The sequence below is a fragment of the Anarrhichthys ocellatus genome, unplaced genomic scaffold, assembly GCF_004355925.1.
Source record: "Anarrhichthys ocellatus isolate YVR2014 unplaced genomic scaffold, GSC_Weel_1.0 scaffold45, whole genome shotgun sequence".
Lineage (NCBI taxonomy): Eukaryota > Metazoa > Chordata > Actinopteri > Perciformes > Anarhichadidae > Anarrhichthys > Anarrhichthys ocellatus.
Window position 1 is genome coordinate 1,117,951 of NW_022280075.1, and position 11,928 is coordinate 1,129,878.

Sequence of the window (11,928 nt, forward strand, 5' to 3'; positions counted from 1 at the left end):
TCTGTGTTGCCTAACAACTCTTTCCTCCCCTTTCCCCCTCTTTTCATTCCCTCTGTCTCTGCAGTTACAGCGGGTTGTGATGAGTCTCTCTCTGCTCTCAGAGCCCCTCTGGCATCCAGTTTATCAGTCATTTATTCTCTAATCTCTCCATCCAGCAGCAGCAGCAGCCTTGGTCTGGCTCCATATGGCAGAGAGCGGAGGTGGCAGCTGGCCCTTTATCACAGCACAGAACCCGGCCAGGTTACACAACAATACACACTCAGTGAAAACACCAACATGCTGGAGGAAGAACAAACAGTGAGACACGCTGATGGACACAAACACACACGTAAAAGTATGTAACACATTCTGACAGTTCAATCTCCTCCCAAAAAGAATCAACAAGGCTCACGGTACCAATACACATGTCAGCGGGCAAATTGTAAAATATTTACAAGCAGGGTGGTGGAGTCCAGGACATGTGTGAGCCCAAGGAGCGCTGCTCGGTCAGGGTCTCTGAAACTCGAAACGCTACACACAAAGAAACATAAATTATAAATCTTACATCTCTTGCAGAAGCAAACACTTTATTGAAAATTGTATAAACTCTTCTGAAATAGTATTTTTGCATCCTTATTTTACGTCAAATAAATAGCTTATTCCACATGGTGACTGCACACGGATGTGTTAAGTGTAAAACACTACTATGTAGACGTTTTCATTCCTGTCATGCTGTAAATATGGACAATGACCACACGTGTGTTTATTCTCAATACTCATTTACTTGTAGGAGTATCAGACACAATGACTTTAATCGAAGATGACATGAACATAGTTACTGTACTGTATTCTGAATACAGTATATTGCAAATACAGTCTAACTCTTCAAAATTGGCTTCCATTGATGTGCGCATCAAAGAGCACACCTGAATCCTGTTAGTAGAGTTCTAGCTCTGATTTCTAAGTGATCTGATTGGTTACAGCTGTTTTCTCGGGAGCATTCTGGGTGCAGGTGATTGACAATTGTGTGACGTATGTTAATGCCCAGTGTTTAGCAAGCAGCACACACAGGCTTTGAGTTTTAAATGATGTGTTTAACGTCAGTAACCGTGTGTGGTTTTAGAATTCAAACTTAGTATAAAGCCTCCTTTTTACTTTGAGTACAGTTTCTGAAAACTGACTTAATGTCTGTTTGAATTTTCCACACTTTCTGATTTATATGAAGCTTGAAAAACACATACGACCTGTAGTTGAATGATTACACTGCTTTGTGTGACGTGAAGGTCTGAAAGCTGACTTGCACATTACTCATGTAAACCAGTAAATATGTCTGGACTCTTTACAACAAACGTCCTGCTGCAACAAGCTTTGGCTTAAACTTAACACAAGCATGCAAAATATGCACATTTTCCTTCATGACATTAAAAAAAAAAAAAACTATGTGAATAGACATCGTAGGCAGGAAGACGCCCACACAACCACGGTCTCTGGAATAACTTTATTTTGTGAAGCTCACAGAGATCACATCAGTATCTGATGAAAATGGCATTATTACTTTAGATTATGACCTAATTTGAGGTTTGATATGGACAACACTTGTCTGAGTCATTTAATTCAGTCTGTCGAACAGCTCTCTTTCTCACACACACACACACACACACACATTCTCTCTAGACTGCCCACCATGCTCCATTGTGCAGTCAAATCCCTTCTAGTCAAGCATCAGCAGCCATTGTGTTTGTGTCCTGTTGTCTGAGTGGAAGAGAGATTGAATGAGAATTAAAGCAGTGAAAGGGAGAGGACCCCGGTGACAATCACCACTGTTGGCATATGACAATAATGAGGGATAATGAACAGTTAGTCTCATGGACCCTGCAGTTTTTCCACGCCTGACCAGCAGCTGTAAGGGACAAAGACCAAAAACCCCGATGGAAAACACAGAATCCATTAAAGCTTGTCCCTGATCTTGACCGCAGCTAAACAGGCTGACGGACCGACCTGAGCCAAGTCCTGCTCATAAACAACGGGGGTGAATGCACCGACAATACCAGCTCCCTCATCTCCGCGGAGTTGCATAACAATCAGTCCATGCATTGATTAAGATAGAGCGTCTGTTCTCATTTCCATATGGATGCTTGGTCAGGACCCTCTTGGCTTCACTTTTTGATGCACTGGGTACTCGTTTGTACTTAGGTGTAGGCAACAAAGCACTTGATCAAGTCAAGTAAAAGCATTTGTAAAAGTGCGTATTTGTTACTAGTTCCGCAGGCTTCGTAACTTAACGTGATGAAGTTAACATTCTCGTGGCTCAGGCTCCATCGGTTTGTCGGCACCCGGAGGCTGCTTTACATCCTCCTGGATCCATCCTTTTCAAATATTGTCACATTATATGTCATTTTTTTAAAGATTGTCTATGTTGTCATTTCATTCAGTCGTTGCTCTGTACAGACAACATATATTGCACGTCTGCTTGTTTTCCTGAGGTTTCTTCCATTTCCTTCACCGGAAAATTTCGTTTTTCTTGTCGTATGCTGCGCAGATTGTAAAGCCCTGTCTGGCAAATTTGGGATTTGGAATAATAGGCTGTATGAATAAAATTGGCTTGACTTGACTGTGCCACGAAAACATCCTACACAGAGACGAAAGACATACGTTTCATAGAGCCATACCGAAAGGAACCACTTTGCCTGAAATTTCCCAAAAAAGGTTTGACCAATGCAGCGACATAAACACAAACAAACTTTCATCATAGCTTTTTTCATCTCCTTCTCAAACACACATCAGACACGAAATAAGAATACCCTACATTCATGTACAGAGGATAACAGTGCACCTCCTCCCATGCTAAATCCCAAGATTGAGATTTCCAGAGGAGCCACAGATAACCCGGGTCATGAATAAGTAAGAGGTTTCGGCACCAAACGCTGCACTTCAATTTAGGTGGAAACGAGCTGCTCCAGACTCCACAGCAGAGCATTACATCTTTGAAAATGTTACTACTTTGTGACTAAAGCGTCCCACTTTGCAAATCACTTCAATGCCCCTGCCACAGAGAGTTCCATTTGCAACAATCATTTTGTTGGAGCAGGTGTCCCATTTTCAAGCGGTGACTATCTCGCTGTGAAATGAAGCTTTTCAGAGGAAGACTTCTCTTTTCGCTGTGATTTAGGCTTCAATGTCAAACATTTGCAGCAGCTATCCGATTACTGCTTCCGCATCCACGGGCTACATAGGGGCTCGTTCCCCCTCAGCTTTTTACACCTGCATACCAAAATAAAGGCAAAAAAAAGAAGACTTATTCATGAACTTGTTGTATTTAAATCGCACACACTCTGATGTTTAACACATGTTCCTGTGCAAATGAGTATCATAGGTGTGAAGACTCGGTGAAAATTTTGAATTGGACGAGAATTCAAAGTTAGAAATGAGGCTTATACGCCTTGGTTTGCTGCTTTGACAGAAACAGCAGGAATAATTGTGCAGACTTAACCAGGATTCATTGACATTAGGTTACTTTGTCTTTGTATTTTCTTTTCCTCTTAAAAGTTTCTTCTGTTTCTCTTCTGTGTCTCTCACTTATCTTTGAAGGTTAAGGTAATATCGGCTGCGTTTGCGTGAATGGATGAAAGCCATTGTTGCAAACAAAAAAAGAAAATGACGACATATAAATGATCAGAAACTTAAGCCAACAGTATTCATCCTGTCCTGTTCCATCTCTTACACACACCTGACTTTACAATAGTTTGTAAGAATCCTCATGATTTCTCTCTAAATGCACAAACGATCCAATGTGTTGTTTGTTCCTCGTGCAAAACAAACAAACTCAATTTGCAGAAATGGTAATTGTTTCTTTGCACTTTTCGCTCACACTCTGCACTTTAACATATCCATTTATCCTTTTTTAATTCACAAGGTATTTATATCTTTGTAGGTCATTGATTGTTGTATTGTTTCATGTGTACTGGAATTGAATATCTGTGCTCTCCTCACTCCTCTTCTTTGACACATTCACCCTTATCTATGTTTTTAACCCAGCACACTCCTCTCTCCATCTTTGCCCCTTTTCTCACTGCCTCCCTCTCGCTGTGTCTCTGCATCAGGAATGATTAATCGCCCACAGACGGCTGTTTACACAGTCTGATGGTTTAAACAGAAGGAAGTGTCTCTGAGGCAAAAGTCAAACTCCCTGCCTCAGCAGAAACAGAAAAGACGAGGAGATGAGAGGGAAGAGTTTAACTGTCCTGGAGGGCGAAAGTTTAGTTCCACATTTTGGAATCGTCAATTGAATTTAATTGACTTTAATTTCCTCACTTAGTTTCTTTTTCAGTACTTTTTATGAGCCAAATAAACTTTGTCTGTTGTATATCGTGCAGGCTTCACCCTCTGAGAGCTGTCGCTATTGGGTTCATGCGCACATGCACAGTTAAGATCTTACTGCCCTGCACGGCCTCCCTTACATCAACACTTGTGACATAGACCAGCCGTGCCATAGGGAGGAATTGCTCCCCCACCGTGTCCCCATTTACATTTAAAGCGTGCATGCTGCAGCCATTTCGTCGTGCCACGAAGGCTAAGGAGAAAGATCGTTTTTTTTGCGCATGCTTTAGGTAAGCACTTTTTGAAGAGTCAGTCGACTGACTCTTCAAAAAGTGACTCTTCAACGGGATTTACCGCTGATGCTGCGTGCTCTCGGGGATCTGGCATTTGAACCGATAGCCCTAATCCCCTCTCGAGACAGCGCTCCTCCTAGCCCCGACATCGGCTAAGAGACTGAGTGAGGTATGCACGCCGTCTGTCTCGCCCTGCTGCCTCTATATCAGAGAGGACGAAAGCGCGGCAACTTGACAGCCAAATCCCTCATTTACACCTGAAGTCTTACCCAGAATCTTTCCTCTTGAAGGGTTCTTCTCACGACCTCATCGAGATGAGGCAGAAGAGGTGAAGAAGAACTCAAACACTGTTGTCCTGATTGAAAGTCCTTTGTTTGTTTGACCCATCCTCCCACCATATGTGGTCTCGCTCACTTACTACGATACGTTATTTGCTCTGAACGTAGCATATTCTCGCATATGCATTTACATTGCAGTCTATATAGACTACATGGCGTGAAGTCACATGGAAAGAGCAATGATGGCGTTGTTATTGCACACTAAACTGACCAACAAATGGAACAAATTATATACAATCTCATATTTATAATCACTATCATTGAATTTGTTGTCCAATGGCGTTTTCTGACTTCAAAATCCACATTTGACCAAACAGCGTGACAAAATTAAGTTAAATTATGTTGTCTCTGTCACGATCAGGCTTTGCCTTGTGTGTTCTGTGTGTCTTTGTTTAGTTTCACCCTCCTCACTCCCTCAGCATCAGCCTAACTCCCTTCACCTGCCGCTAATCAAGCACTCTACCTGTCAGCCACTCCCTCAGCACCAGTCCAACTCCCGTCACCTGTCCCTGAGCAGTAATCAAGCACTCCCTCATCAGCACAACTCTCCTCACCTGTTCAAGTCACCTTATAAACCCCTGTCTCTCAGTCGCTCACTGGCAGGTCATTGTTTGTGTTGTACCCGCCTGTTTGTCTTGTCCTGCTCCCGGTTTCCCACGTCTGCTTGTCCTGCTGGATTTGCCCCCTCGTCTCTTGTCTCATCCCTGCGTTCCCTGTGTTCTTGTAGTGTTCATGTTCTTAGTTAAGTGTTTATTAAATTCCTTTTCACACTACTTCTGGTCTGCGTTTGAGTCCACCATCATGCCCCGTGACAGTCTAGCAAATTTTAGTCTGAATTCTGTTTCAAAGCGCTCTCCCCAGACTGATGAATAACATTATGCTTTCAAAAGGAATCTTTTCATTTCTATTTTGCTCAATTATAATGGGGACAATTTTATATATATGTTACATTTATATTTTGAGATATTTAGTGCAAATAATATCAAATCAGACGTTTCCAAAACACCATGTGGAACTCAAATGCTCCCTCAAATTAGACCAATTTTAAAAAAGGCCAAGGACATTTATCTATGTGTACAGCTACATTTTACAGCTTTTTATGAATCGTCAATTGAGCAATCATATGCAGAAAATATGCTATCTATTTGGCATTCTAAATGTTCTCCTGGTTACAAACGTGTTGTCCAAAGTTGTTGTCATTTTAAGATATGAGATAAACATTTCAGAAGATTTCTTAAAAGACTCGAGACGTTTCAACAGCAATTCAAACATTACCTTTAATCTCTATTTGTGGTTTCTCTCTGCAATGCAGCAATTATTAATGCATGATTTCTTTTATGCGGTTTGGCTATTACTCAATCCCAACCCTGGCATTAATATGCTAAGTGTTGATGTTTGTGCGCTCTCGCTGACTTGTTCTTGAAATCACGCAGCTTGAGAAAGAATTATTTATCAGACACCAGTTTCTCTGACTGCTTCCTACTGTTGTACATTAACTGTGGCATCACAAGCTGTTTGTGCACTTTATATGAGGAGGTGCCATCTCCTCTGTGTATTGCTCCTACAAAGCACCTCGCAGGAGGAGGAGAAAGGAACACACCGTTCAAACTGGAAAACCAATCCACATCCCCCAACAAGGAATGACTTTTACTCTTATTTTTAAGTATTTTGTAAACTACACAGAAGTATACTTTATGTTGTCTAGGAATATGAAATAAAAATAACAGCCGCTGCATTTCTAGTCGATTTTTAGGTGGGTATTTATTTCACTGAAGTGAAATAAAATGGGCTACATTGCAGTTTGAATCAAAGCTTATCTTCAAGAATGACCATTTTTCCTCTCGGGATGCTTTGTGCACGAAATCTTTTTGGTTTAAAGCAACGCTGGTGCTACTGCTGATCATGGAATTTGTCAAGAAAGCAATCTGTATAAGCCACTTATATATATTTTTATCCCCAGTAAAAAGTGAGTGAAACATATTGTAATACTATAATAATATAACTGTAACATAATCCTACAAGAAGCCTCATTGTTGTACAGTTTCAACTCATTCAATAATAATCTATTTATGATATACTGTATGTATGTATACATGATCTAGTTTCAGCTACATTCTCGATGAATACCATCAGTTGTATCTTCGTGGGCTCTTTGTGAACACCAAGAGAAGATTATAACTCAGAGTACAGTCACAAGCAGCACAACGGCCTTAGGTCCTGAAGGGCACCGTGATGCTCACATAACTTCCTGTTTACATTTGTGATGAGTCACTGTAAAAATGACATTCTGGTTTCTCAAAACATGATGGCTTTGAATCCTAAATATTTACTAGTGAGGGGAGGTGAAGCCAGTTGACGATCCAAAGCTTTCAGCCACTAGTTGCAGGACTAGCATCTTATGATGATGAAGATGCTGAGGGGTTTCACATGTTGGTTATTGATGTCCAGTCAGCTGTCAGGTTGTTGTTGTTTTTTCACTGCCTCAGCAGCTTTGTGGCGTCTGACAAAGCCCAGGTTTGAATTCCCGAGTGAAGCATTTGCGTCAATTGACAAAGAACTCATCGATTCCACATCGCGCAGCCTCGCTGGTGTTGATCTGCTCGACTTACTCCCAGGTGGGTTGACATCAGCGTTGTCATTGTAGCATCCTCCTCCTTTCTTTACTAGTTTGACCAGTGGAATCGTGTTCTCTTCTGGGAGCTTCACGGTGCAGCAGAGAAATTATGAGATTAATTATAGTATCAAATATTAGTCTGTTCAATATTGGGGCACAATACTTCCTTGTAGCAAACAGAGTGTAAAATCAGGGTGTTTTGACGTCTGTAGTTTGATTAATTTAGTCCAGACACACGGCAAAGTTTGTTTTAACCAAACCAAACGCGTTAGGTGCGTCTCTCCAGGATCTCAAACAGGTTTTTCTGTGTTTGTTGGAGCCCATAATTACACAAATACTACCAGCCATCTTTACAAATACTTGCTGCCCATGTAGGTTTAAAGTTTAAAAGTCAGTAACTTTCTCCTTCTCGGAGGATGGTTGCTCATGACAGTTTGACTTTCATACTGAAAAAAGAAAACCTGCCCTGTCTCCAAGAATTGACATTCCCATACAACAAAACTATGAATTAAGTTTCAAGGGAAAAGTATTTTGTCTTGGATTTCATTTGTTCTTGACGTATAGCACATGAGTCCAGGTCCGGAGGGGGTCAGGGTGGTGGATGGGTCAAAGAACAGGGCTTCTACCAGGGAGGCTGCTGTTCATGTTCTGTTTGAACCAACTACTTTTGTTGCATTTTACTTAAGATATGTTTCGATTTTGTAGCCATTTCAAGCCAAACCATGATTTGTTTGTATTAAACCTAACAACAAAGGAGTGTTTTGTTTTGTTTCAATTGACAACAATAACCACGTGTTTCAAACTGTTTTAAACTGCAAACTTAATCTGGGAGATAATACGGTTGCCTCAATGTAATTGAGAGTACAGTTTAGTTGCATGGGAACATAAGTTGTAGGAGACAGGGCTGGAAAGAAAAGTCCGAAGGAAGTTCTTGCAGTGTGATCTACTCTTCCAGTTTGTCTGTACGGACAATATAGACATATCGGATCTATGAGGATGTATCGACATTGTCATGTCTATATGCCCTTTATACTCAGCGCATTAGACCACCCTTCACAGCAAACATACTCAGACACACAGTGCTCTTGCCCTCCCACTTTGTATTGTGGTCCTGCCCTGTCTGTACGGCCAGTGAGATGATGAATGTTGTTGTCATTTCTCTACAGTGCTGCAGTTCTGGCAGAAGGGGAATCGATGTGAAACCCCTTTGAGACCCGTCCTGCTCTTTATATCCCTGCCACAGCGCGCGCGCACACACACACACACACACACACACACACACACACACACACGAGAATCCCAACGACACCTCATTCATCATTCAGTCTCCCATGTGTAAAGACTTTGAACTCACTTTTTTCACCTTGATTTACGTGGAGGAGAGGGTCAGGAACGTGTGGTCCGTCCGGTGAGTTTGAAATGATGGAGTATTGACAGTGCTCTGCTTACGGAAGAAAGTCCTCACTTGGTCCTGCTTTTTTTCAGGAAGACTTTTTTTTGCCTGCCAAACCGAATTCCCCTCTGATGCAACATGACATGATATCGGCTAGTCAGGTTGAAAGACTATCATACTATTTATTACTATCGTCTCTTAATGGTTTAGAACCTCCCCAACCCCCCAAAGCATTCAAAGAAATCGGAAATGCGGAAGATGTCAGTCAATCCCTGTCTGTACACGCCCACACAGTCCTGAGCAATGGTTTCATCTGGGATTATAAGTGAAGACACCTGTGTGGGTGGACTGTGGGTGCTGAGAGGATTTCAACATCTGCAGACGCCAGTGGGCAGCTGCTATTCCTCTTAAGGTGACCTGGAAGTCTGCGCCCAAGTATGTGACTGAACAATTTGGCCTCACTCCAAACTTGTCGAATACCGCTGCTTGGTCTGACCCTGACACACACACACACACACACACACGCCACGCTTTCAGCTAACTCCAATGTAAACCCCACCCGCGTCAGTCGCTAGTCAGTCAAGTTAACGCCAACCTGACTCATTGGTTTTGTTGCCTACTCATAACATCCAGTTTATTTTTTTAAATGACACTATGCATGTGACATTAGAGGGCTACGTAGAGCGCCACAGTTTGAAGCTTAGGGCCGCTGACCAAGCATCTGTTTTTGACGAGTTGGGAGGGACAATGTGTAAAAGAAGGAAACCTCTAACTGCTGACTCCTCTGAAGTAAAGAAACAACTTTCCTCAGCACACACTGCCCCGAGCTTATTGTGTCTGCCAGCAATCAGCGTGATATCAGGGAGCGCAACAGATGATTTCTCTTTCATCCTAACAGTAATAGTGTACGATATGTAAAACCCATAGTTGAGTTCTCACCTCTGGTCTCATTAAAGATGATTCTCCTGTGATGGAGAATCCAAAGGTGTTTTTATTTATTTGTATGCGCACGGCGAGGCGTGGTCTGGATTCTATTGACATCCGGCTCTGCAGCCTGTGTGTTTTTGTAGTGAGGGCTGGTAGGCGGTCGGCTCTGTCTCTGACTGAGCTTATATCATCGCTCACTGATCAGAGACTAAGATAAGAGTCAGATGAGTCACCTGGCGACACACACACACACACACACACACACACACACACACACCACAGTCCAGCTGGAGACTCCCCTTTAAAGTTTTTTTTTTTTTTTTTTCTCTCGAGTAAATCTTGAACCAAAATGCCTAGAAATCCTGCAGTCTCATCAGTAAACTGCACACTGCTTGCTCAGGTTTACAAACCCGGCCGCTCCGCGCCGCTTTACGCCAAAGAGATGAGGAAGGGAAAAGATCTAACGTTGTTTATTGCAGCTTCCTCTCAGCAGCGCCGTCACTTGCTGCTGATTGTGAGGCAGTTTAGATGTTGATGTTAGTTGGTAGAGAAGTGTTCATACCAAACCCCACAGCTATTCCTGCAATTCCTGCTATTCATGCTTTCAAATTGACCATGTTTGTCCTGGGAGGTCAACAAAATGGGTTTTCTTCGATTCAACTTTTCTTCTATTCTTGGGAAGGAATGTCCCGAGCGAGCCTGCAATAGTGTTATCAGAGCCAATATGTCCAACTGGCTATCAACATTTAAAAAGAAAAAATAAGGTCTGCGGATTTTCTCGATTTTATTATTATCTTTTGGGTTTCGGACTGTGGGATGGACAGAAGAAGCTATTTATAGACCACCTTGGGCTTTGGGAAGTTGTGACTGTTGATCATGCTCCCGGGCAAAAACAGGATGTTTCGCAGACATCAGCACCAAAGTGAAATTATCAGCGTCTTCAGAGAGATGGTTGTAACTGAAGCGCACTTACATTGACAAACTGGGATATAAAACCCCAAATACGATTTCAATGACTTGCCTGATATCTTCAGGAAGGCCTCTGCACCTCGGGGGTCAGGAACTGTATAGCTCACGGCCTGTACATTTTCTTTAGCTCTTTGCCATTGTTCGCCCTACTGTGTTCTTGATGCAAAAACATTCATACTTTTCCACTTGGATAATTGGACTCTGCCGCAAAAAGTTGCACTCAGCTGAAAAGCTTAATGGGAGTGTTTATGCTGTAATTGTGATGTAAGTAACATCCAGTGGGCCACAGAAGATTTGTCTGGCAGAGCATGCAGGATAATGGGTGCAATTACTCTAAAAGAATCTTTCTCTGAGGACCATAAATGTCCACAGCAAAGTTCACGGAAAGCCATTCATTTGTTTTTTACGATAATATGCGGAGGATTAAAGTGATGTTTCGGGGGAATTCGGACCCATTGTTGTGGGCGCTAGATAAAAGGTCAGGGGTTCACCGCAATTAATAGGAATCAACCGCTGGTGACTGGTTGTCAAGATGTCTTGAGGACCAAAGCTTTGGACTGACGGAGCAGCATTGCCACCATAAGCAAATATGTAAAGTTCTTATCGGGCTGCAGACATAATATTTCACTTGCAAATGAGAAATTCTAACGGCAGAGGGGATAAATTAGTCTTTGGTTCTCTCTCTGTCAGGCTTGAAAGGGAAGTCAAATCTAAATCCCTTTTGCACTTCGGAGTTTATATCCTCTAGGACACGTCCAGGCCCCAAAACAGTCTTGAATATAATGCCGTGCCTTAATATACCGACGGTCCTTCTCCCGCTCTCCGAGCTGGTGTGACAAGTCGAGCATTATATGACATCTCATGGGACTCAGGTAAATGGGCCACGCTGCAAAAGCAATATCGCTCCGGCTATGAACACATCACTGATAGCTGCGGACTATCAGAGCTTGCAGGATGCCAAGGGAAATGATTATGGGATCAACATTTAGAGGAAGTGTGTTTTAGCGGCATCAGTGAGGGAGACGATTAAAGTAATATAAAAACCTACAACTCGGAGTGACAAGGGAAGGAAATTAGAAAGCTGTTGGCAGCAAACAG